This window comes from Coenobita brevimanus, chromosome 6 (genome assembly GCF_032717465.1).
Source record: "Coenobita brevimanus isolate Jiangsu-jjx chromosome 6, ASM3271746v2, whole genome shotgun sequence".
Classification (NCBI taxonomy): Eukaryota; Metazoa; Arthropoda; class Malacostraca; order Decapoda; family Coenobitidae; genus Coenobita; species Coenobita brevimanus.
Window position 1 is genome coordinate 57568216 of NC_136959.1, and position 24898 is coordinate 57593113.

Here is a 24898-nt window from a genome sequence, read left to right on the forward strand (position 1 = left end):
TGTTTGAATGGATGAGTAAATGGAGAGTGAGTCGTCCTGTCTCGGCTACCTCCCTTTCCTTGGGGGAAGCAGCCTAGGTATATAGATAGATAGATAGATATTTTTAAATTTATTCTCAGCCTCAGGCAATTTTATTCTGCTTACGAGAAACTTTCCAAAATCAGGAAGTTTGATGCATCTTCACTATGCTCCTTACTCTTCTTTCCTCTCATTCCTGTTCCTTTCTCTCCTCTTTTCTCTCCCTCCTTTCTTTCCACCCTCCCTTCTCTCCTCTTCCCTATCCTCCCCTCCCTACTCAGTGCCTTATCCCTGAGGTCACACTCCGTCACCTCATCCCAGGTCTTTTTCAATCTGCCTCTCACAACCCTACCCCCAACATTCACACCTCTCACTTTCCGTACCCAACTGTCATCCTTCATCCTCTTCACATGGCCAGTCTATCTCAATCTATCAATCCAACTACAGTTAATGCTAGACTTAACGAACATCAATTTAGCAGAAGCCCGAGATATAGGAATTATTTTTTTGATATTTTTTGCCCTAATTATGGGAAAACTTCCATTAAAATGATTATAATTCCATTAAGGAAATTCCATACACAATAATGCATTTCTGGGGGTATTAATTATGGGTTCCGACTGCTGTGTGTAGCACTGAGAGTTAGCTAAGTTTGGGTTTCCTTCAAGGATTTAGCAGAAAGCATCTCAAAATACTGGAAAATTTTCCTTTATATTTTGCCCTGGTTGTGGAACTCAACTTAAAAGAAGATTCGAGATAACGGAATAGGGTTGGCTGACTTAGTTCATTAAATCGGGCATCTACTGCACTCCCAGTCCAATGAAAAAATGATGGTGGACTGTAGGAGCAAGGCATTACTTAAGCCTGAAGTCCACTGGGTTCAAACTGAAATGAATCTGTGGCCACAACAAAAACATCAAGGCTGGATCTAACCTCCCTATTCTGAAAAGTCTCCCCTAAGCTGAAAAGGAATGTCTGTAGATGTCAAGAAATAAAAAGAAAATCTACCTAGCTATCCATCTATAGCCAGACACCTTAAGCCCGCATGGGGTGGCCACAACCAAATCACCTTCATGTTACCCTGTCCCCTGCCATTTCGTTGCCCTCCCCCAACTTACACCCCCCTCTCTCATATACATCTCTACTCCATCCCTTCATCACACCTTCGGTCTCCCTCTCCCTCTCCCCACCACCACTTCACTCACATACTCTCCTTATTAGTCTCTCACTCTCCATCCTCCCCACCTTACACCCCCCTCTCATATACCTCTCTACTCCATCCCTCCATCTCATTCTCAGTCTTCCCCTCCCTCTCTCCTACTCCAGCAAATGCCACTTGATAGCTGTGAGTTACAAGAGCCTGAGAGTTAATACCAGTACCAAATAACTATCTCATGGTTGGGGAAACTCTAGTTCTCTAATCCAGTTAACGTCGATTATTTTTGTCATCTGAAAGAGTCATATAAACCTGTGAGTGAGTACTAGAAGCCTAAGAGTGTTAAAATTAGCATTATTAACCCTCTCATGGGCAGCACAACTCTAGTACTTCATCTGAGAGAGGGTCATGGGAGCCTGAGGGCGTACACTGACTATTAAACACAGAAACACAAACTTCTTTATCATAGTCCCTCCTCCCTCGGCCTGTGTGAAGTTGGTTCCTGAAGCACTGGGTCGCAGGAGCCTGAGTGTTAATATTGGTACTATTAACCCCTTCATCATCGGAACAACTCTAGTACTTCCTCTGAGTGTGAGTCATGGGGGCCTGAGAGCATTAAATGACTTTTAAATGCAGAAACAGGAGCCCATCTGTCATAACCTCTCCTCCCTCTGACTGTGTGGCATTGGCTCCCTCAACACCAGTGTCTCATCCTTCGTGGGAGACTTTTTACGGAATGAGAACGATTTGAGAGCAAAGTTCATGCTGATTCCAGCTTTTTCTTCGTATTTTTCAGGGAGTCATGGCAGGTCAGGGAGAACTTCTCGAACGGCCTGACCCCTGCAATGCAGACTTGATTTAGCACCAGTGGACTCTGCAGCTGCCTGGCGAAACCGTCGGACTGCGTTCTGTGATCTGATAGCAGGTTATCCTCAGAGCTACCAGGCATGTTTTCCAGCATCTGCATTTGCCCCATTTTCAGAGAATGGCAGTTTTTATTTGGCACCCCAAGATTATCCTCAGAGCTCCCTGGGGTGTTTTCCCGGGTCTGTGGTTCAGTCACCCCTGCTTTCCGTTTCCCATTTTTATTCAGCAGTCGATCGAGGGAGAGGGTTGAGCGTCTGTTAGCACACTACTGAGTTTTTTCTTTGGTTCTATAAGTTCACAAGAGGTAGAGGTTTTGATTTCCAAGGCCAAGAGGTGCTCGTCCGAGGTCCTTGCCTCCTTGCACTTCTTCTCTGTTTCCCTGTCACAGTTGTTTATTATATTCTCACTAATCTTTTGTTTCACTTTCTCTGTTTCCTTCCCACACTCATTTATTATATTTTCATCACTCTTCTGTTTCTGCAGGTTCATGCCAAAGCTAATTCTCTGCCAGGATATATGAAATGTGTAGTGGTTCGGAAGTTTGTCGGTTTCAATTTACTCCTAGTTCGTTTCAGTACCTCCTGTAAGCCGCCCCCTCCCCTTCCCTGCTTAAACCTTGTACTGCCCTTACCCATGGGGACCGACCCGTTCACGCTCTTCTCACGATCGCTGGACAACAGACGCTCGGAGGAGATCCTTAGTCTGGAGAACAGCGGTCTCCTTTTCCGATTCTTTCTCCACCTTCTTCTCGCACTTTTCCCTTAGTGTCTCGGTTTCCTGGGCCTTGGCATGGAGAAGGAGCCTGTCTTCAAGTGGTTTTGGGTAGACGGTCCACCACTCTGAAGAATTTCTCTTTAACAGGGACCTGCAGCCACCCACACTGCTACGACGCTCAGAGGAATTTCTCCTTGAAGGTGACTTATAGCCATCTGTTGCAATCTTGAACCTGCAAAGTGGTGGATTTAGGAAAAACTCAGGGGGGAGACATATACAGTATTTCACCACTGGCTAGGCTGCTCTGTTTGTATTAGAGATGAAGACATTGCTACTGCTACTTGTCATAGTCATTATCACCATCATCATCTGCTGCTGCTGCTACTGCTACTACTACTACTACTACTGCTACTACTACTACTACTACCACCACCACCACCACCACCACTACCACTTCCACCATTACTACTAATACTACTACTACTATCCATTCATCCATCATCTAATCCTACGTTGCCCCATGAGATGCGTAGGAGCCCTGGGCTAGGCAAGTTGGTCCTGGCATTTAAGATGAAAGTGACCAGCCTCACTCATCCCTGAATGGCATTACGTGAGCAATAAACCCCAATCACCCCTTGGATATCAATCTTCATCGGCTCAATCTGACTGGAGCACAGTTATTACCCACTAAACCACCAGACGCCAAAATTTGGTTATATGGTTACCATCCAGTGTTGTAAATGGTTTCCTGGTGTACAGGAAATCATTTGGCTTGTCACTCAGTGTAGAGTCACCCACAGGCAGGAGGAGGAGGAAAGAATGAAGGAAAGAAAGACAAAAGAGTGAGTGTAAAGTCACCTTCAGGCAGAAGAAACAGGAAAGAATGAAGGAAAGAAAGACAGAAGAGGATGGATGGAAAGAAGGATGGAGGAGAGGAAAGGGCAGACACCCAAGAGCAGCACTACATCAAGTGAGTGGATGGAGAGTGCCTCCACCTACCACACACTACTACTACTACTACTAATACCACCACCACCACCTCCACCACCACTACTACTACTACTACTACCACCACCACCACCACCACCACCACCACACTACTACTACTGCCAGGTTATATAAACAACTCTCAACCTCCTCCCTAGGCCTGACAGGAGGATGGTGGGCTGCAGGAGGGGGGCATGGCTCAATCACCAGAGAGGCAGCCTGCAGTCCTACTGGACCCAGGTTCAAATCCCCGCTGGGGCAGGGAACAGTTTAAGGATTTGAATTTCATAAAATCAGACTTTACTGATCTACCAGAAGACCTGCTGACATGTTGTAAAATACCCCTGCTAATACCAATACACCAGGCCTGTATGAGACAGCCCTAGCATGTATTCAATATGGACGGTGGGTGTTAGCGCCGAAGTGGTGACATGTAGAGGTGTATGGTATGGAGGAGGACAACTGGGCCTTGACAGCAGGCTGTGAAGCCTATGCCCAGAGTCAGACACAAAAAAAAAAAAAACTTCAGACTGCAGTCCACTGGGTTAACAGTTCAGATAAACTACTACACTCCACTCACCTGGAAGTCCACTCACTCACATCCACTTCCATCTTCATCACATCCTCATCGTCAATCTCCATATCTGTGCCGTCAATGGTCAAAGATCGGATCACGGATGTCCAAGAAGAGGTATGGCTTCCAATGCAGTGAACAGAAACAGATTATCATCATCATCATCAATAATCATTGTCATCGTCATCATCATCATCATCAATAATCACTGTCATTATCATCATCAAGTTAAAGACTACTATTTTTATTATTACTGTATTAATATTAATATTATTATTATTATTTTATGTGGTAGGTGGGGGCACTCACCATCCACTCACTTGATGTAGGGCTGTTCTCGGGTGTCTGCCCTTTCCGCTCCTCCATCCTTCTTTCCATCCATCCTCTTCTGTCTTTCTTTCCTCTTTCTTCTGCCTGCGGGTGACTTTACAATCACTCTTGTGTCTTTCCTTCATTCTTTCCTCTTCCTTCTGCCTGTGGGTGACACTACACTGAGAGACAAGCCAAATGGTTTCCTGTACACCAGGAAACCATTTACTACGCTGGGTGGTAACTATATAACCAAATTTTGGCGTCTGGTGGTTTAGTGGGTAATAATGGTGCTCCAATCGGATTGAGCCAATGAAGGTTTATAGCCAAGGGATGGCTGGGGTTTATTGCTCACATAATGCCACTCAGGGATGAGTGAGGCTGGTCATTCTCAGCTTAAAATGCCAGGACCAACTTGCCTAGCCCCGGGCTCCTACGCTCCTCATGGGGCAATGTAGGATTAGATGATGGATGGATGGATTATTATTATTCCTCTTACATCATAACAAAAGCTTATTGAGTATGTTAGAGCCTTACCAATGATATAATTATTATTATTATTATTTTTTTTATCATCATTACTGTATTATTATTCCTCTTACACCATAACAGAGGCTTACTGAGTATGCTGGAATCTTTTTAAATGAACTAAATGAACTGAAGGCAATGACTAATTATGTGTGTGTGGATGATAGAATGAGAAGATGTGTAATGGATGCAAAAGCATATACTGTTGAGGTTGTGGGAGTGCACTTTCTGGCCACCAATTGATAGACAGATTATTATTATTATTATTGTTCCTTTTAAAGCCTTATTGACTTAGACACACCCATGACTCAGTACTGCATTTATCTGATTTGCCCAGTTGTATCAAATGAAAAAATACTCAATGTTACCTATACGAACTCTCCATCTTCTGCACCGCCCTCTTGCACGTGTCCTGTGAGAGGCGACTGATGGGGCGTTCTACCACCTCCTCTGCCTTCGCCTCAAGCACAGGGGTAGGCTCGCTCTCCTCGGGGGCTTTTTTCCAGGCCTCATTTAATTTACAATAATGGTCGAGGGCGAACCTTACTGGCTGGATGATTAGTTCCTAAAAAATAATAAGACAGTGATAATAATAATAATAATAATAATAACAATAATCTAAAATAAAAGACAATAGATTAAAACAGAAAAGACTGCAATAGAACCATCACCATCATCATCATCAGCATCACATCCCTGTCCTCCTCTTTATCATCATCATCAGGAATACAGAAAGTAAATCTCTCTCTCCCTCTCCCTCTCTCTCACTAGCCTTCTTAAAATGCTTCGAAGAGTGGGAGAAGCACAAAACCAATGAAGAAACACTGAAATGAATGTTTGTACCGTATATTTAACTCCCTCTTATGTCTCTCTCTATCTATCCCTCTCTTTCTCTCTCTATTTATCAATCTATCTACCTCACCTCAAGTTCCGGCAGAACCTTCCCAAGCGCTTCAAAGAGAGACAGAAGTGCAAAACCAATGAACAAGGACTGAAATGAATGTTTGTATATTAACTCTCTCTCTCTCTCTTAGGTCTCTCTCTGTCTATCGATCTCTCTCTCTCACTCTATCTATCTATCAATCTATCTACCTCACCTCAAGCTCCGGCAGAACACTTCCAAGTGCTTCAAAGAGAGGCAGAAGCACAAAACCAATGAAGGAGCACTGAGATGATGGTTTTGTTACTTTGTTCCTAACCATAAACGGAGAGACAGGCAGCCCTTCCAACTTCTCGAGGTCACTTTGGTTGAAGAATTCCTATTGAGAGAATGGCAATATAAGTATCAGTGTTGTTAGAAGTTGTTACAAGTTTCTGTTTATCTATCTATCTATCTATATACAGCCAGGCGCCTTAATCCTGTAAGGGGTGGCCACAAAAAACGCCTCCATGTCACCCTGTCCCCTGCCATTTCACTGCCCTCCCCCAAACTTACACCCCCTTCTCTCATATACCTCTCTACTCCATCTCTCCATCTCATCCTTGTCTCCCCCTTCCTCTTCCCCCCTCCACTTCACTCACATACACTTTTCTTGCTAGTCTCTTAGTCTCCATCCCCCAAACTTACACTCCCCCCTCTCATATACCCCTCTACTCCATCCCTCCATCTCATCCTCGGTCTCCCCTTCCTCTCCCCCCCTCCACCACACTCACATACTTTCCTAGTTAGTCTCTTACTTAGTAGAAGGATCTTGAGTTGGTCTGGCCAAGAGGTGAGAATGGGGAAAAAATGACAAAGTGAGACCAAGGATGAGATGGAGGGTTTGATATAGCCCTCATTACCAATGCAAAATAGTACAGTACAGAGTATCTAGTATATGGAATGAGGTCATAGAGTGTGACATCAGGAATAATAGACTGAATAGAGAGGCTGCCAGAGATTGAGCAGCATGGATAGCCGCTAATAGATGACCAAGGCCGATGCATGTATGCATGTTGAGGGAGGCTGTCAGTGACCACGCAGTGTGGAAAGCCGCCATTAGGTGACCAAGGCTGACACATGCATATTGGAGCCTTTATAAATGATACGATACAATGGGTTCCTAGGGTAACAAGAAATCATTTGGCTTCTCACTCAGTGCAGAGTCACCTGAAGGCAGCACTATACTGAGAGAATGGATAGTGGGCACTTCCACCTTGGGAGGGGGGGGGGGAAAGAGGAATAAATAGAACATTACCTCCATAAGCCACCACCTACAAAGAAAAAGAAGTAAATTAAAAAAACATTACCTGCATGAGACACTTCAGCCAGGGCTCGGCAATGTCCAGCTGTTGCGCTTCATTGCTGATGTCTGCTATCTTGATCAGCACCATGGACAGCTGGGGATGATATTAAAATCAGTATTAACACTCTCAGGCTTCTATAATCCCTCTTAGATTGATAAAATAGCTGGGATTAGCTAAAATAAAATGCCAGAGTTGTCCTGAGCATACATAATCAGTCAATCAATCTATCTACCTATATATCCATACCCTGATGTCATAATCCAGTAAGGGGTGGCCACAAATAAATCGCCTCCATGTTGCCCTGTCCCTTGCCATTTTACTGCCCTCCCCCCAACTTACATACCCCTCTCTCAATGCCATCCATCTACCACCTTACCATAAGAGCCTCTGTGGTACCAGTATGCACCTACTTAGCCTCTTAAGACTCACCTCTTGCACGTAAACCCTATTGGGCCACATCTGGATGGGGCACATTAATCCACTATACCACCACGGCTCCATTTGATGGTATGGTAATCACCCCTTTAGAGTCAAGCATTTTTCTTGTCACTTAATGCTGTGTCACCTTCAGGCAGCACTATATTGGGTGAGTGGATAGTAGTTGCCCCTACCTACCATAATTCCTATGACTAACTCTCATACCATTTTGTACTAGCTGGAATAAAATACTTGAGGCTGCCAGAGATCAAGCAGCATGGAGAACTGCTATTATTAGGTGACCAAGGTCGTTTCGTTTTTCTTTTCGTTTTTGAAGGTTCCAACATATTTGCATGCATCAGCCTTGGTCACCTGATGGCAGCTCTCCACACTGCTCGATCTCTGGCATCTTTCCTGTTCAGTCCCTTATCCCTGAGGTCACACTCAATGACTTCATCCCAAGTCTTTTTCAGTCTACCTCTCACAACCCTACTCCTAACATTAACACTTCTCACTTTCTGCACCCAGTTATCATCCCCCATCCTCGCCACATGCCCAAATCATCTCAATCTACCTTTCCTCATCACAACACCAATACACACCAGTCTCATCCTACCTCTCAACTCTTCCATTGTAAACCTTGGCCCCCCAGGCCTCGCACTCGGTGACACACTGTACTTCCACCTAATCACTGTCATTTCTGTACGTCTGAGCCTGCTAATATCCTCTTCCTTTACTGCCCAAGTCTCGCTGCCATAAAGAATTATACTCCTAACACATGACGCATACAAAGATCCCTTAGCAAAGAGAGCGAGCCCTTTCAATGTCAGGAGAGGCAACAGCTCCCTGAATTTCCAACCACTCCTCACTCTAGCCACAGAGCAAGCTCCGGCCCCACCTCCAGCACATAACATGTCTCCCAAATAACAAAACTCTTCCACACACTCAAGAGACTCACCAGCAAGCTCAATCCTTTCACGCCTGACAATCTCCACCTGCTCTCTGCAACACACTGTACACATGAAATCTGCATTATCTTGCAGTCTACCTCTAATACCACTACAGCGAGCACCCACATACACAGCCATAACCACCCTAACCAGCCACCCCTCGATCCCAAGCTTTCTCATTGTCCACTTCACCACCTGTCAAGGGACTCTGTCAAAGGCCTTCTCCAAATTAACAAAAACAAAGTAACGATCCTTTTTCTTTCCTTTATATTTTTCCTGAAGCTGTTGAACAATGAATATGGCATCTGTGGTCACTCTGCCTGGCATAAACCCAAACTGCATCTCATCAATATTCACTCTTTCTCTAATCATATATTCTCGGACTCTCTCCATTACCTTCATTATCTGCTCTAAAAGCTTCATGCCTCTATAATTTCCTCCTTCCAGGGCATCACCCTTCCCCTTGTACACATTTACAAATACACTCTGGGGACAACATACTCACACATAATCGTATTTATCAAGTAAGTAACTAACCCCACTTCTATATCTCCTGAGGCTTTCAACATTTCAGCAGTTAACCCAGCCACACCTGTTGCCTTCCCCACCAGCATCCTGCCTATTGCCCTGCTCACAGTTGCAGCATCAATCAAAGGCTCATGGCCACACACATACAAGTACATTGTTGGCTTTATAAATGATATGACACGTTATTTATTTATTTATTTTTTTGTGTGTGTGTGGAAGAAGGAACCAAAGGTCGCGAGCCTGCAAAATTGTTCCTTCCAAGAGAAAAACAAAATACATGAGAGAGCCAAATTCAAGATCCGATCATTTCGAGATGCCTGGACACACTGCATTTGAAAGACTGGAGATCACAGGAAGCAGGAAATACAAACAGAGGGAGACAGTTCCAGAGTTGACCTGTTGCATAAATGATGGACTGGGAGTAACGGTTAACTCTTGCATTAGAGAACTGGACAGAAAAGGGATGAGAGTTTGCTGCTAGACGGGTGCTACGCGTCCGTCATAGAGGTGGAGGAATGCATGCAGACAGTTCAGAGGAGCAGTGACCATTGAAGTAGAGACAGAAAAGAGATAAAGATGCAACACTGTGGCAAAGAGACAGAGGTTGAAGGGAGTCAGTAAGAGGAAGAGAGTTAATGAGACAAAAAGCCTTTGACTCCACCCTATTGAGAAGAGCTGTATGTGGGGAGCCTCCCCACACATGAGAGTTGTACTCCACACAGGGGCGGATAAAACCCCTGTATAGAGTCAACAATTGTGCAGGGGTAAAGAAAGAACAGAGACGACTTAGCACACCTAATCTCTTGGAAGAATTTTACAAGAGATGTAATATGATCTTTCCAAGATAAGTCCGAGTAAATGAAACCCCAAGCATGTTCAAGAATGATGCAGGATTAAGCTGAATATTATTAAACATTAGTGGGTATACCTGTGGATGATTTTGTTGGGTTGATAGATGTAAAAACTGAGTTTTTAATACATTAAAAACAACCAGATTATTTTTATCCCAGTCAGAGACATGAGCCAAGTCAGACATTAGGTGTGCCATAGCCTCATCCCTTGTTTGCTGAAGTAACTGCTGAGATGGACGTTGCAGGAACCAAATGGAAAGGTGAAGGGTGGAGTCATCAGCGTATGAGTGGATAGGGTTAGATGCACAGCTTAGAAGGTCACTGATAAATTAAAGGAAGAGAGTTGGTGATAGGACAGAGCCCTGAGGAACACCACTGTTAACAAGTCTAGGAGAAGAACGATGGCCGCCTACAACAGCGGCTATAGAACAACCAGAAAGGAAGCTAGAGATGAAGGCACAGATGGAAGGATAGAAGCTGTAAGAGGGCAGTTTGGAAATTAAAGATTTATGCCAGACTCGATCGAAACCGTTTGAGATGTCAAGTGCAATGGCAAAGCTTTCGCCAAAGTTCCGAAAAGAGGATGACCATGAGTCTGAAAGGTAGATGAGAAGATTGCCAGTGGAGCATCCCTGATGGAACCCATACTGACGATCAGAAAGAACGTTGTGATAGGAAAGATGCTTTAAAATTTTTCTATTAAGAACTGATTCAAAAACTTTTGAGATACAGGATGTTAAAGCAATTGGGCGATAGTTTGAGGGTTGGGAATGGTCACCCTTCTTTGGGACAGGCTGAATGAGAGCAAACTTCCTGCAAGAAGGAAAGGTACAAGTTGATAGACAAAGGCGAAAGAGTTTGCCTAGGCAGGGTGTAAGCACAGAAGCACAGTTCTTGAGAACAACAGGAGGGACTCCATCAGGCCCATATGCCTTATTAGTATTGAGGCCTGTGATGGCAGAAAATACATCAGCTGAAGAAATTTTAATGTCAGCCATGAGGAACTCAGAGGAGGGAAGTGATGGAGGAACAGCACTGGAATCGTCTAAGGTGGAATTGGAGGAGAAAGTCTGGGCGAAGATATCTGTTTTATCAGTAAAAGAAATAGCTACAGAACCATCAGAGTAGAAAAGAGGAGGGATGGATGATGAGGTAAAGTTGTTAGAAAGGTTTTTGGCAGGGTGCCAGAAGGAGCGGGAAGAATTCGAGTTGGAAAGTTTAGAGCATTTAGTACGGATGAAATTATTTTTAGCAGAGCGAAGAACAGACTTAGCACGATTCCAGGCAGAAACGTATAAAAGATGTGATTCAGGGGTGGGTTGGCTCCGGTACCTTTTATAGGCCCTCTCCTTGTTGCTGACAGCATTAGAACAAGCGTGATTAAACCAAGGCTTTCTTGCATTAGTCAAAGGATATGAGAATGGAATGTATGCTTCCATTCATTTCTCATATCCTTTGACTAATGCAAGAAACCTACCATGAGGGGGCAATAAAGTAAAAATCAACTACAGTCTATACATACAAGGTTAAGATGGGCCCGGTTCTTGAAATCAAACTCATCAATGATCTCCTTAAAGTCCGACAGAATCTCATTGTGCCGTGCCATGTCCGTCGCCAGGATGCAGCAGATCATCCCTTCACGAATATTCTTGCAGTCCTTGGCCGATACATTTCTGTGGATTAAAAATTGTTTCGTGTGAGCTGGAGTACAGTAATGGAGTTTTTCTTACCATGAGAGGGTTTATATATCAGTAATCACTAAAAATCTGGACTAGAATACTCATCCTTGGTCTCCCCCTCCTTCTGTCCCCATTCACCTCACTCACATACACTCTTCTAGTCATTCTCTTATTCTCCACCCTCTCTACATAGCCAGACCAACTCTCCATCTCATCCTCGGTCTCCCCTTCTCCTCCTATCCACCTCACTCACATACACTCCCCTAGTCAGTCTCTCATTCTCCATCCTCTCAACACACCCTCCAAGTCAGTTTCTCATTCTCCATCCTCCTCCTAGTCAGTCTCTCATTCACCATCCTTTCTACACACCCACTCTCCTATTCAGTCTCTCATTCTCCATCCTGTCTTCACAACCATCTCAATATGTTACATTCATGTTGCTCCACTCATCCTCAGTCTCCCCCTCCTCATCTCCCTCCCTCCTCTCCATCTCACTCACTCTTCTAGTCAGTCTCTCATTCTCCACCCTCTCTACACACCCACCTGAATATGTTGCACTCGTGTTGCTCCAGAACAGTGAATGCAACAGAGCAGTGATGGTTTTCAAAGGGTGATATGTCACTGTATCGCAGGGCTAATTCGGTTTTGACATTGATCTGTGGGCAAAATGAATCTATTAGGTGGTGCTGTGTATCTATCTATCTATCTACTGCTCGTGCGGTGAGATATCATTGTCTCGCAGGGCTAATTCTGTTTTGGCGTTGATTTGTGGGCAAAATGAATCTGTTAGGTGGTGCTGTGTATCTATCTATCTAACTGTCTATCTATCTACTGCTCGAGGGGTGAGATATCACTGTATCGCAGGGCTAATTCTGTCTTCGCATTAATTTGTGGGTACAATGAATCTATTAGGTGTTGCTGTGTATCACTCTATCTATCTGGCTGTTTATCTATCTGCCTATCTATCTCTATATGAGTGGTGAATGTCATTATACTGCACGACTAATCCGTCTTTGCATTAATTTGTGGGTGCCATGAATCTATTAGGTGCTGGTGTGTATCCATCTATTTATCTATCTATCTACCTATATATATATATATATATATATATATATATATATATATATATATATACTGTATATATATATATATATATTGCTTAAGCAGTGAGGTGAACACAGAGCCAATTCTGTTTTAACACTGATCAGAGAGTGAATATAAATGCATCAAGTATTGCTGTCTATCTATTTATCTATCTACCTATCATCCATCTATCTATCACTTTAAACACTACAGCATATTGATTTATCTATCTATCGATTTTTTAACACTACAATCTATCTATCTATCTACTATACACCTCTTTTTATATATCCCTTAAGGTGCTTTGTCTATACTATAATTTAAAACACAGGCCAAATATAAACAAAAAATACAATGTTTCTCTTACCTGGTAGATGTTATTAAATCCAAGATGGTCAAGGTCATGGCATATGCAGGATGTAAGGAGAATTAGCACATCTAAGTTGCCTAGTCTTTCCTGCAATTCACAACGCTACACCATACCATACATTTGTCAAGAAATCATCATCATCATATCACTGTCATCATCATCATTATCACTATCATCATTATTATCATCACCACTATCATCATCATTATCATAATCATCATTATTACCATCATTATCATCATCATCACCTTAGGACAGGGGTAGGCAAGTTGGTCCTGACATTTAAGATGAGAGTGACCAGCCTCGCTCATCCCTGAGTGGCATTATGTGAGCAATAAACCCAAACTACCCCTTGGATATAAACCTGCAAAGGCTCAATCCGACAGGGGAGCCTTAATTACCCACTAAACCACCAGGCACCATAATTTGGTTATATGGTTACCACCCAGCGTAGTAAATGGTTTCCTGGTGTACACGAAACTATTTGGCTTGTCACTCAGTGTAGAGTCACCCACAGGCAGAAGGAAGAGGAAAGAATGAAGGATATAAAGACAGAAGAGAGAGTGCAGAGTCACCCGTAAGCAGAAGGAGGAGGAAAGAATGAAGGAAAAAAGAAAGAAAAGGATGGAAGGAAAGAAGGAAGAGAGGAAAGGGAAGTCATGTGAGAGCAGCACTACATCGAGTGAGTGGATGGTGAGCGACCCCATCTACCACTATATAACAATAATAACAATAATGAAAATCTACGACAAAGATAGGACCCACTTACCATCTGAGTGACACAGAAGGCATGTTCGAAGTTGTGAAAGGGGACTTAGTTGTAACAGTGGTAGAAGCGACACAGAAAATAACGCAGCACCTCAATCTCTGTGCCGAACTTGGATAGCAGGCCTAGATCAGTATACCTGTGGAGGGGAGAAATTGGTAGAGTACTTATCTATCTATCTTTGTCTATCTATCACCTAACTATAGCCAAACGTCTTAATTCCGTAAGGGGTGGCCACAAACAAAATGCCTCCATGTCACCCTGTCCCTTTTCCCTGCCCTCCCCCCAACTTACATCCCTCTCTCTCATATACCTCTCTACTCCATCCCTCATCTCATCCCCAGTCTCCCCCTCCCTCTTCCCCCCCTCCAACTCTCTCACACACACTCTTTCTAGTTAGTCTCTCACTCTCCATCCCCCTAACTTACACCCCCCTCTCTCATATACCTCTCTACTTCATCCCTTCATTGCACCCACAATCTTCCCCTCCCTCTCTCCTCCCCCCTCAACCTCATTCGCATACTCTCCTAGTTAGTCTCTCCCTCACTAAGTTTGGTTTAAAAAGGATCAACAGCATTTAAGAGGACCTTATCTTATATACGGTATATATATTTACACAGTAGAATGCATGTATACTCTCTCTCTCTCTTGTTCCTTCCAATTCAACTTTGGTCTCATAAACTCACATTTTCTCTCTTCCCTTCCCATCTTCTCTGTCTCGCTCATTCCTGCCAATTCCTTTTGTCTCTTCCCTTCCCATCCTCTTAATTCCTCTCTCCTTCCCACCTCTCTCTCTCACATGTGTTGCAGCAGCAGTAATATTTCCGACTCTTCCCATACCCAACTGTTGAAAGAAGGTAGTCGTAATAGCTCTTGTGTTTCCGCCTCCACCACACCATCACTGCCGAGAGATAAAGAAAATTAGAGACAACAACAAAAATAAAGTAAATCATCATCACCATCATCACCATTATCTTCATCTTCTCATCATCATTATCTTCATTGTCATCGTCATCATCATCATCGTTATCTTCATCATTTTCATAATTATCATCGTCTTTGTCATCATCATCATCATCGTTATCTTCATCATCATCATCTCATCATTATTTCTTCACAATACATTGATGACCAATGCAAATACCACACATTCCACTATCTATCTATTGCCAGACACCTTAATACTGTAAGGGGTGGCCACAAATAAATCGACTCCACGTCACCTTATCCCGCCAAATGATATCCTCATCTCTCATATATACCCACTCCAGCCCTCATCTCATCCTTGGTCTCTCTCTCTCCTCTCCCTTCCACAGACAGACAGATAGATAGATAGTTGAAGTCTTCATAAACAATACAAATATGGTACGAAAAAGTGCTTGTCAAGAAACCATACTGACTTTTTCTGCCACTGAGCTACAAAAGTATGAAACTCTGGGCCAAGTTAAGGCAGAAGGAATATAGTAAGGTCTGTGGTTTATGAGGCTAGCGAACTGACATGAGATCCAAGCTGGCTGGATGAATGTTGTGAGAAGAGCATGATCAGGGATTTGACACCCCTTTTAATGTGACAGTATCCATATTAACTCTATCGGATATGTTTACGTGAAGCTACAGAATATGGTGAATGTTTTTGGTGTATCAGATAGAGCCAGGATTCCAGGGGCTTGAATGATGAGTGAATGGAAGCATGGTCCATTGGACTGGGTAAACTTGGGCTGTCTGAATGTTGCTACTCCTCACCCTGCCCTAGGATGGGAAAGGAGTTCCGGATGATGATGATGCAACAGTGAAGTGATTAATGAAGGCTATACCTAACCCCTGTAATAAGTCTCCTATGCCAAACAAGATCATCTGGGGATGGCAAGAAAAAATACAAGAACAGGTCATCTCACTGAGGGAGTTGAAAACCATACAGTGTGTGACCTTGGGTTCTGTGGGCGACATGGGCCCAGAGGTATGGGCAGACTCTCCACTGCCTGCACATCCACCAGCTGTCACGCATAAAGACAGTAAGATAAACCATCATCATCATTATTACTATCATCATCATCATCATTGTTGTCATTGTTTCCCAAGTAACTGGCAGTAGAATATTAAGCTATAATGAAACAATTATGGAAGGAGTGGTAGAAAGCCTGCAAAGCTTTTGATAAATCAAGCTTGGAACTGACCTGGATACATTCCTGGCAATGAAGGTGTGATGCCCACAGATGTGCTGTTTGGTTCCCTTCTTCTTCCAGTTACTACTCTGCTACATCATATCAGACTTGGAGCTATTGAATATATTAAGATTTTTCTTTTCCTGCAACTGGTCAAATGATAATAAAACTTCCTGGAAATGCATAGTGGCTTATCTGTTGTGCAAAATGGTTTTGTTATCTTATACCTAATGCAATAAAATGAGGGAAAATATTCTCACAGAAAACTGCACATTGATAAAAAAGAATATGTGATACTTAACATTTCAGGGAGCAAAGGAATTGAAAATAGGAAAAAAATGACACCAAAATTATCAAAATCAGAAATGAATTATAGTAGATGCAAAGAGAAGCTATAAATTGTATGTTTTGAGAAAATAAGCATCAAGGTCGAGAGTTGATTGTATAGGTTTGTAATTGATATAAAGTGCTGTATGATGGATGAATGAAGTTTTGTGCATGCTGTGTTGCAAAGACTGGGTCTTTTCCGGTTTGTGAACCTCACTGCTGGGGCTTTTTGGATAGTGTATCACTGACAGGGTTTTGTCTGTGCCAGTGATGGTCCCCTTCCCGTCTCTCAACAACTATCTCTAGCCAAGAACATACCAGGTACAGTCCTGTAGCTTTTTGGACAGTGGAGGCATGATGCTTGCCTTGAAAACACCACTGCTAGCAGTGACCGACACAGGGTAACCCGCATGCAAGAGTGTTTTGGTTCACTGACAGTAAAAGGTGGATTTTCAGTGTTGTCAGGCGAAATCATAGCAAATTCCGCCATCTCCAGGTCTGCACTCTCCCTGCTTATACAGAAAGATGTCAAACACCACCAAAGAGAAATAGACGAAATTATTATTAGAAAATCATGCTGGCGCGTCGATCAGCTGATTTTTGTTGACATTTGGCAGGACATGCCTTGGAGAATTCGTAACATCCCTTCCTCGGCGACTTATTTGGCCTGCTACACCTTAATATCCCCTAATATGGTGTTAATAGGAACTATGACTGTATTAAAAATATCAATAACGACACAGAAAACAGGACAGTGTAATATATCAAATAAATTGCTCAAGAAAAGGTACTAAAAATCCTTCCATTTCAACGATATAACGGCTTAATTTTCAACCCCGACCTAGGAGGCTTCGTAAGACCTCTTCCTCAGCGATTCATTATGCACATTAAACCTTAATATTCTATAATATTTAACTGATGCAACTGCGCCGATATTTTAAACCGTAATCTCTCATATAGAAGATTTCGTAACCTTTCCTTCTCGGCGAACTACAGTATTTTGCACGCTTGACCTGAATATTCCCTTGTGTGTTTTTTGATGCAAGCTATGGCGGTATTAGCAATGTTTAAATATCGTACAAGCCGACAGAAAGGCCTAATTTGCAAATAAATCACTAAGGAAAAAAGTGGTGCGAGGGCCACCATTCCAGCGATATTAAGGATTAATTTTCAATTGACTGATAATTCCGTAACACCTCTTCAGCGATTTATTTTGCACCATGCACCATAATATTCTCTTCTGTTACTTTGACTTGCACTTGCGCCGACATTAATACTTCCGCCGAAATCTCTCATATAGGCTAAGCCTTTGAGATTCCGTAGTGTCTCTTCCTCGGCGATTGTTTTGCGAAAATCCTCCAGTGTGTTATAAATGGAATTTACGCCGATATTAAAAGTCACAGATCACATGAATAATAACATTAATGTGTAATATGCAAAATAAATTGCCGATGAGGAGGTACTACGAAATCTCGCATATTACGGATGATATTAATAATTTCTATTTGCTAAATTAGTACAGTATAACTTGAAAAGCAAATCGTTAAGAAGAGGCATTAGGGAGCATCCTTACCATTTGTTTCTAATTCTGCACCGTTACTATATTCTTGTGTGTAATTCATGCAATCTTTGTCGAGGTTAACAAGAGATAAGAAGCCAACCAGGGCATATTAATGAGTGGTTTGGAAAATAAATCGTTAAGGAAGAGGTGCTTGGGATCTTCCTTGCCCAATGAGAATGCGGACCAAAGATGTCATTTTCAGGAGGATGCGGTTCTAAGAAACATGCATACGGGTAACGAGTCTCCCTAACACCTCTTCCTTAACGATTTATTTTCCAAACCACTCGTTAATATGTCCCCAACTTAGCATGGGACAACATCAACTTGGAGGAGACGGACATTTCGTAATGACGGCACTCCACGCTGCATGATCTCTGGCAGCCTCCCTATTCATTCCCTTACCCATGAGGTCACACTCTATGACCTTGTCCCAGGTCTTTTTCGGTCTGCCTCTGACACCCCTACCCCCGACTTTTACACTTCCCATATTCCGCACCCACCTGTCATCCTCCATCCTCTCCACATGCCCAAACCATCTCAGTCTACCTCTCCACACCCAGTTGGCATCCTCCATCCTCTCCACATGCCCAAACCATCTCAGTCTACCCCTCCTGGGTCATCCTCCATCCTCTTTACATGCCCAAACCATCTCAGTCTGCCTCTTCTCATGACACACACCAATACACTCCAGTCCCATCCTTCCTCCCAAACCAACTCAATCTACCTCTCCTCATCACAACACCAATACACTCTACCCTCCTCATCACAACACCTATACATTCCTGTCCCATCCTTCCTCCCAAAGCATCTCAAGCTACCCCTCCTCATCACAACACCAATAACTTCCAGTCCCATCCTTCATCCCAAACTATCACAATCTACCCCTTCTCACCAAAACACCAATACATTCCAGTCCCATCCTTCCTCCCAAATTATCTCAATCTACCCCTCCTCATCACAACACCAATACACTCCAGTCCCATCCTTCCTCCCCGACCATCTCAATCTACCCCACCTCATCACAACACCAATACACTCCAGTCTCATCCTTCCTCTCAACTCTTCATTCATACCACTCACTCTCTACACCCAGTTATCCTCCATCCTCTCCACATGCCCAAATAATTTCAGTCAACTTCTCCTCATCACAACACCAATACACCCCAGTCGGTTCGTGATGCTTATCATGTGACTTTTCACACCGGAAGCGATGTCAGCGAGTTACGCTGCGGATGTTGCGATCAATTGCATCACTGGAGCCATGTAATACAGTACCCAGTGGTCCTGTGAGGGGGTGGAGGAAGAAGAATAGCTATTATTGCTTAGTTAAGCCATTTCCGATAAAATTAAAATGAAATGGGTACATGAGACAAATGTGAAAAAAACAAGAACTTTTAGGTGACGAGGAAAAGTTCGTACGATATTTTAGACTATGTGCCACTCAGTTTAAAGAATCCTGACTGAACAAGACATCCAAAACAAGATACAAACTACAGGCAATCCGTAAGTGCCAAGGACACGCTGGCCAGTACCTTTACACAGATTAAAATACAAACATACACTTGTAGGAAAACTTTATATCATAAGGAACAAGCGACTGTGTATGTCCATATGGGAAGGGTACCGGAGAGGGTGTGTAAGTTGCTGGGAAGGGTGTGTAAGGTGCTGGAATGGATGTGTAAGATACTGGGAAGGGTGTGTAAGGTGTTGGGAAGTGTGTAAGGTGCTAGGAAGGGTGTGTAAGATGCTGGGAAGTGTGTGTAAGGTGCTGGGAAGGGTGTGTAAAGTGCTGGGAAAGGTGTGTAAGGTGCTGGGATGGGTGTGTAAGATACTGAGAAGGGTAAGGTGCTAGGAAGGGTGTGTATGGTGCTGGGAAGAAGTGTAAGATCGACAGCGAACTATTAGACAACTCATCAAGACACAGGCATAAGTAAATAATTTGTGTATTCGTTAAAAATCTCGCTACCAAACTACACATGCTATTTGTTACTGCATCGCGGTATATCTGTCACAGTACATTATATTCGTCTAAGAGAAGCAAAAGAAAATTGTACCGTGATTTCCTCTCCAAGTCTCTAGAAAGGTAACATTTAGTACTGCTGAGGTTTAAACTGATTTTAGGGAGAGAATTTGAAACTAGGAAAGGAGTGCCAGGTGTAGGAATTTTTTTTCGTAATTATTGACCTTGGCTTCAGGTTATCGTCAGCAAACCCAAAATATCTCGTAGGAGGGTAGTATCCATGCAAATAATGTAGCATATAAATCTTTTACACAGCTAACTCGATCATAAGTGCAGCGATACTAGCATATAAACATGCGAATTGATCAGAACTATAATACTATTTTGAACCTCGCGGGCATCACATCAGAAACAAAGCCCAGGTTCCAGGTCAATAAGGCTGGCTAAAGGTCATTTCCTCACCTATTTTGGCGGGAAGAGAGACTCGTTTGGGACATTCTCCAGCCTCTATGGAGCAGAGGACCCAGATCGGCTTCTATTCTTCTCTTTCTTGGACGCTGTGTCCGACATAGTTCCCGTGTCTGAGCGGGGGTGACTCGTATTGTAAAATGTGTTTCGATGAACGGGATCGCCCACAGTGGTAAACATGGCAGTACTGGAACTCTATTTTTCTCTAAGATCACGAAGAGGATGGATGGGCAGAGTGTGAAGAGAGCGAGAATTATGTCTGTAGAACATGGAAGAGTGGCTGTGCGTGATAGGGAAGACTGAAGAGAAATTATGAACGAATAAATGTCGACGCGGCTCCGAGGTGATATTCTCCCGCATGGTATGATCAGCTGATCAGGTCAGGTGCGGGCAAGGGGATAGGCCCACTATGATGTGGCAGGAGTAAACCAGCTTTTCTGTCGGAACCTACTGCGGATGTCGCTATTGCATTGCACAGTTGACCCTCGTGCGGTGTGGCGCGGTGAGCATCTGTCACTTCTCCCCTTTGGGCTATGATACGAGTAAACATGTGTGTGTGGATGAGTAAATTGGGAGTGTGTCGTCCTGTCTCGGCTACCCCCTTTTCTTTGGGGGAAGCAGCCTTGGTATATAGATAGATAAATAGATTTTCCTCTAACGGGACGTGGCTCACAGAAGTCACACACCATCAACAGGGACAGCCTCTATGTGTATGAAACTAGAATTGAATGATAGTTATTAATAAACAGCTTCCACTAGTCAATGCACAAACAAATTATTATCATTTTGAAACACAGCCTACCATACTGCATATTTCACTGTACCAATATTGGTAAACTAAACTTCGTGTGTTATTACAAGAAAGCGAGTGATATTTACTCTAAGTTAAGTTTGGAAATGAGCGGCCCGGCCCGACCCGACCATCACACTAAGCAGAAGCTAAAAACTTTAGAGTTGAAATTCTTTCTGTATGTGATACACTCTTTCAAAAAATTTTGTTCTCAATTAAAAGCTCACCCATAACCGCTTGGGAACCTCTTCGAATCTCGCGTTTTCCAAGGGAGTGTTCGACTCTAATCGGTGAATGCCTCTACTAAAAAATCAAATAAAAATGAACTCCGTCGTAACACTGTGTTCTATGGCACCAACTCTAGCAATGAAATATCGGAGATTCCGCCTATAATTTTTGATTAAACGTTTTGCTATGTTTTGAAGATGAAATTACCAAGGGAAAACACCGCATTTCTGGTTTTAATCATCTCCTCAATAACCAAATCTATGTCGTTTCAGTTTCTTTGACACAGCAGGTTTGACAGCGGAGATTGTAGAATTTAGCACTGCGCGTGTGATGAATGCTACGGTGCCTTGCTTTACACCAGCACTCGCGTACTGTTGGAACCCATGATGCTCAAACAAATCCTGTACTATATAAAGAACTTCGATTTTTTTCGCTTTTTATAATATGTGTTCCACAATACTCACTGAGCGAATCTAAATTTAATCAATAGCTGAAAGTCATCCTGGGAGAAATCATCCTGGGGAAACGCCCTATTTCTAACTTTCATCCTGCGACTGATAGCTGGCAATTTGCCGTAGTTCGTTAAAACTACTCGGCCATTGTGAATATTGCGCATGGTTCGTACGATATGATGCTTCTATTATAGGCGAGCAAAGCTGAAAACACGTGTGAGTCCCTTTCGTAGTAAGTCGATGAGCCACTGAATGTTTAACCCTCATTGATGTTACTATGGAAACAACATAACCAAAGCTCGACTCAAATTCTAGGAATAACTAACCTGACAATCCTGTCTCCGTTTATCATAGGGAAATTGTGATAACATGGCGCTCGCTCGCTCGTCACACGCTCATAAAGCGCACTTTACTGGTTTTGTTTTACTTTCTCTTCTACTTCGGACATACACGCAGTTTTCTGATTTGCTTGTACTGCACATACAAATTCTACAATTCTTCTTCCAATCTCAACAAATTTCGTATACACTGTCCACATAACTGAGCTTCATATGGCAAGTTCAAATGGAGTAGGGTCGTTTCATCACCATTCCGTTTCGTCACCAACCCGATTCGTAACCAAAAACCCTTTTCGTCACCAACCCATTTCGCCACCAACCGGTTTCGTCACCATCCCGTTTCGACACCTTATCCTGTTCCGTCACCAACCCATTTCGTCACTAGTGCCTTTCATTAAAAGGCAATTCAGTTCAAATTGCTGACAAATTATGCATTGATCCCCTCCGTCGCCTCTATCGCCTTGTATATTAAGGCATCCTGACTTTATCAAAGCAGACATCAAAATCAGCAATGAAGGCAGCGAGTCACATAATCATGATCCCAAACGAGTAACTTAATCTGTTGAGTTTTGCTAGACTGGGATATACTGATGTTCTTTTAACTTAGTGAGACGACTATGTTATCAAGTCCCTATTCATCTGTTCATAAAGTCTGTCAAAACATGTTTAACAGGCCTATGCATTAATGAATGGAAATCGTCGAGAAGATTATGAAAGCGTTTCTGACCATCAAAAAGCTACCCGGACCTGACTATAGATTACGTCATCAAGGATTATAAAATTGTCATGTGGAACTCCTGCAAGATGTGTTCCCTTCTGCTCTCAAGCACCGCTGTGCTTTCCACTGAGTTAAGGCCGTCTGGCGTAAAGTACAAGTGACTAGCCGAGTAACTGCTAACATGGAACACTGCCCATCACAACCATGTACAGCAATTTCAATTAGGTCTTCCCTACTTAACTAACGGCACATCAGACCTCCCTTTGTAAAGCTACAAATCAAGTAAACAGTCAGACCATACCAAAAAAAAAAAATAATAATAAATAAATAAATAAAATGTATGAACCCATTCTCTCTCTCTCTCTCTCTCTCTCTCTCTCTCTCTCTCTCTCTGTAAATATATATATATATATATATATATATATATATATATATATATATATATATAATAAAAATCTATCTATCTATCTATCTATATATATATTTTAAATAACAGAACGGAGGAAGGAAAAACAAATGAATAAAAAAATAATCCATACACCAGATTACTGGTGTCCTCTGTTCATAAAATATCTGTAACAGTAAGACTTGAACAGCTGTGGGTTGAAATTTGGAAGGAAACAACTCTGGGGAAGCGAGTTCCAGAGAGATGCAGTTCGGGGAATGAAAGAATTCTGATAGGCAGAAGTTCTGCAATATGGTTGAGTGACATTCCAGTCATGAGCGCTACCAGATGCCCGTGTAGCACGAGGGAAGACATGGAGAGGTGGCACCATGGACGCAACTTCGTCTGAGCATTTGCCAAAAAAATATCTGTAAAATAATGCAAGGGAGGCAACATGCCTTCTTACTTGCAGGGGAGGTAGTTTATTTGTAATGACAGGGTTGTTAATAATTCTACCAGCTTTGTTCTGAATTTTGTCTAGTTGTTTTAATGCAACCTCTCCACATCTATTCCAGAAGGGTGAGCAATATTCAAGCTGACAGCGCACATGACTCTTATAAATTACAGTTAACTGCTCATCAGCGAAGAAGTTACGGACTCTGTAGAATAACCCAAGTTTCTTTGAGGCGGTTTTAGCAAGTGATCTAACATGAAAGGTCCAGATGAGGGCATTGTTAAGTGAGACGCCAAGAATTTCAATACTTTTGGAGATGGGAATATTAGTAGCACTGAAGGTAATGTACGAATCTGGCAATATCTGTCTATTAGTACACTGTATATATTTAGTTTTACTAGCATTAAAAGAGACAAGGTTGTTTTGTCCCCATTCACTGATCGCAGATAGGTCTTGATTTATGGAGATGGCTGTACTGAGTTGAGAGATAGAGATATTAGACTTTGTAAATGGGTGTCTGAGTGTGAATGAACTATGTAGTGTTGAGTCATCTGCGTATAAGTGGATGGGATTGTGGGTGACAGATAAGAGATCATTAATATGAACCAGGAATAGAGTTGGCGCCAGAACTGACCCTTGCGGCACGCCGGCGTTAAGTGAGTGGAAATTGGAATATACATCATCTACTTTTACTCTTATTTTCCTGTCACTAAGATATGAAGAAATCAAAAGAACAAAAGATGTTAGTCCATAGCAAATGATATATATATATATATATATATATATATATATATATATATATATATATATATATATATATATATATATATATATATCATTCATCATCTAATCCAGTGTTGCCCCATGAGGAGCACAGGAGCCCGGGGCTATGCAAGTTGGTCCTGACATTTAAGATGAGTGACCAGCCTCACTCATCCCCATGGTTGTTCAATATATATATGGATGGGGTGATGAGAGAAGTAAACACGAGTAATGGAAAGAGAGACAGCGTTGATACTGAATGGTGATGGA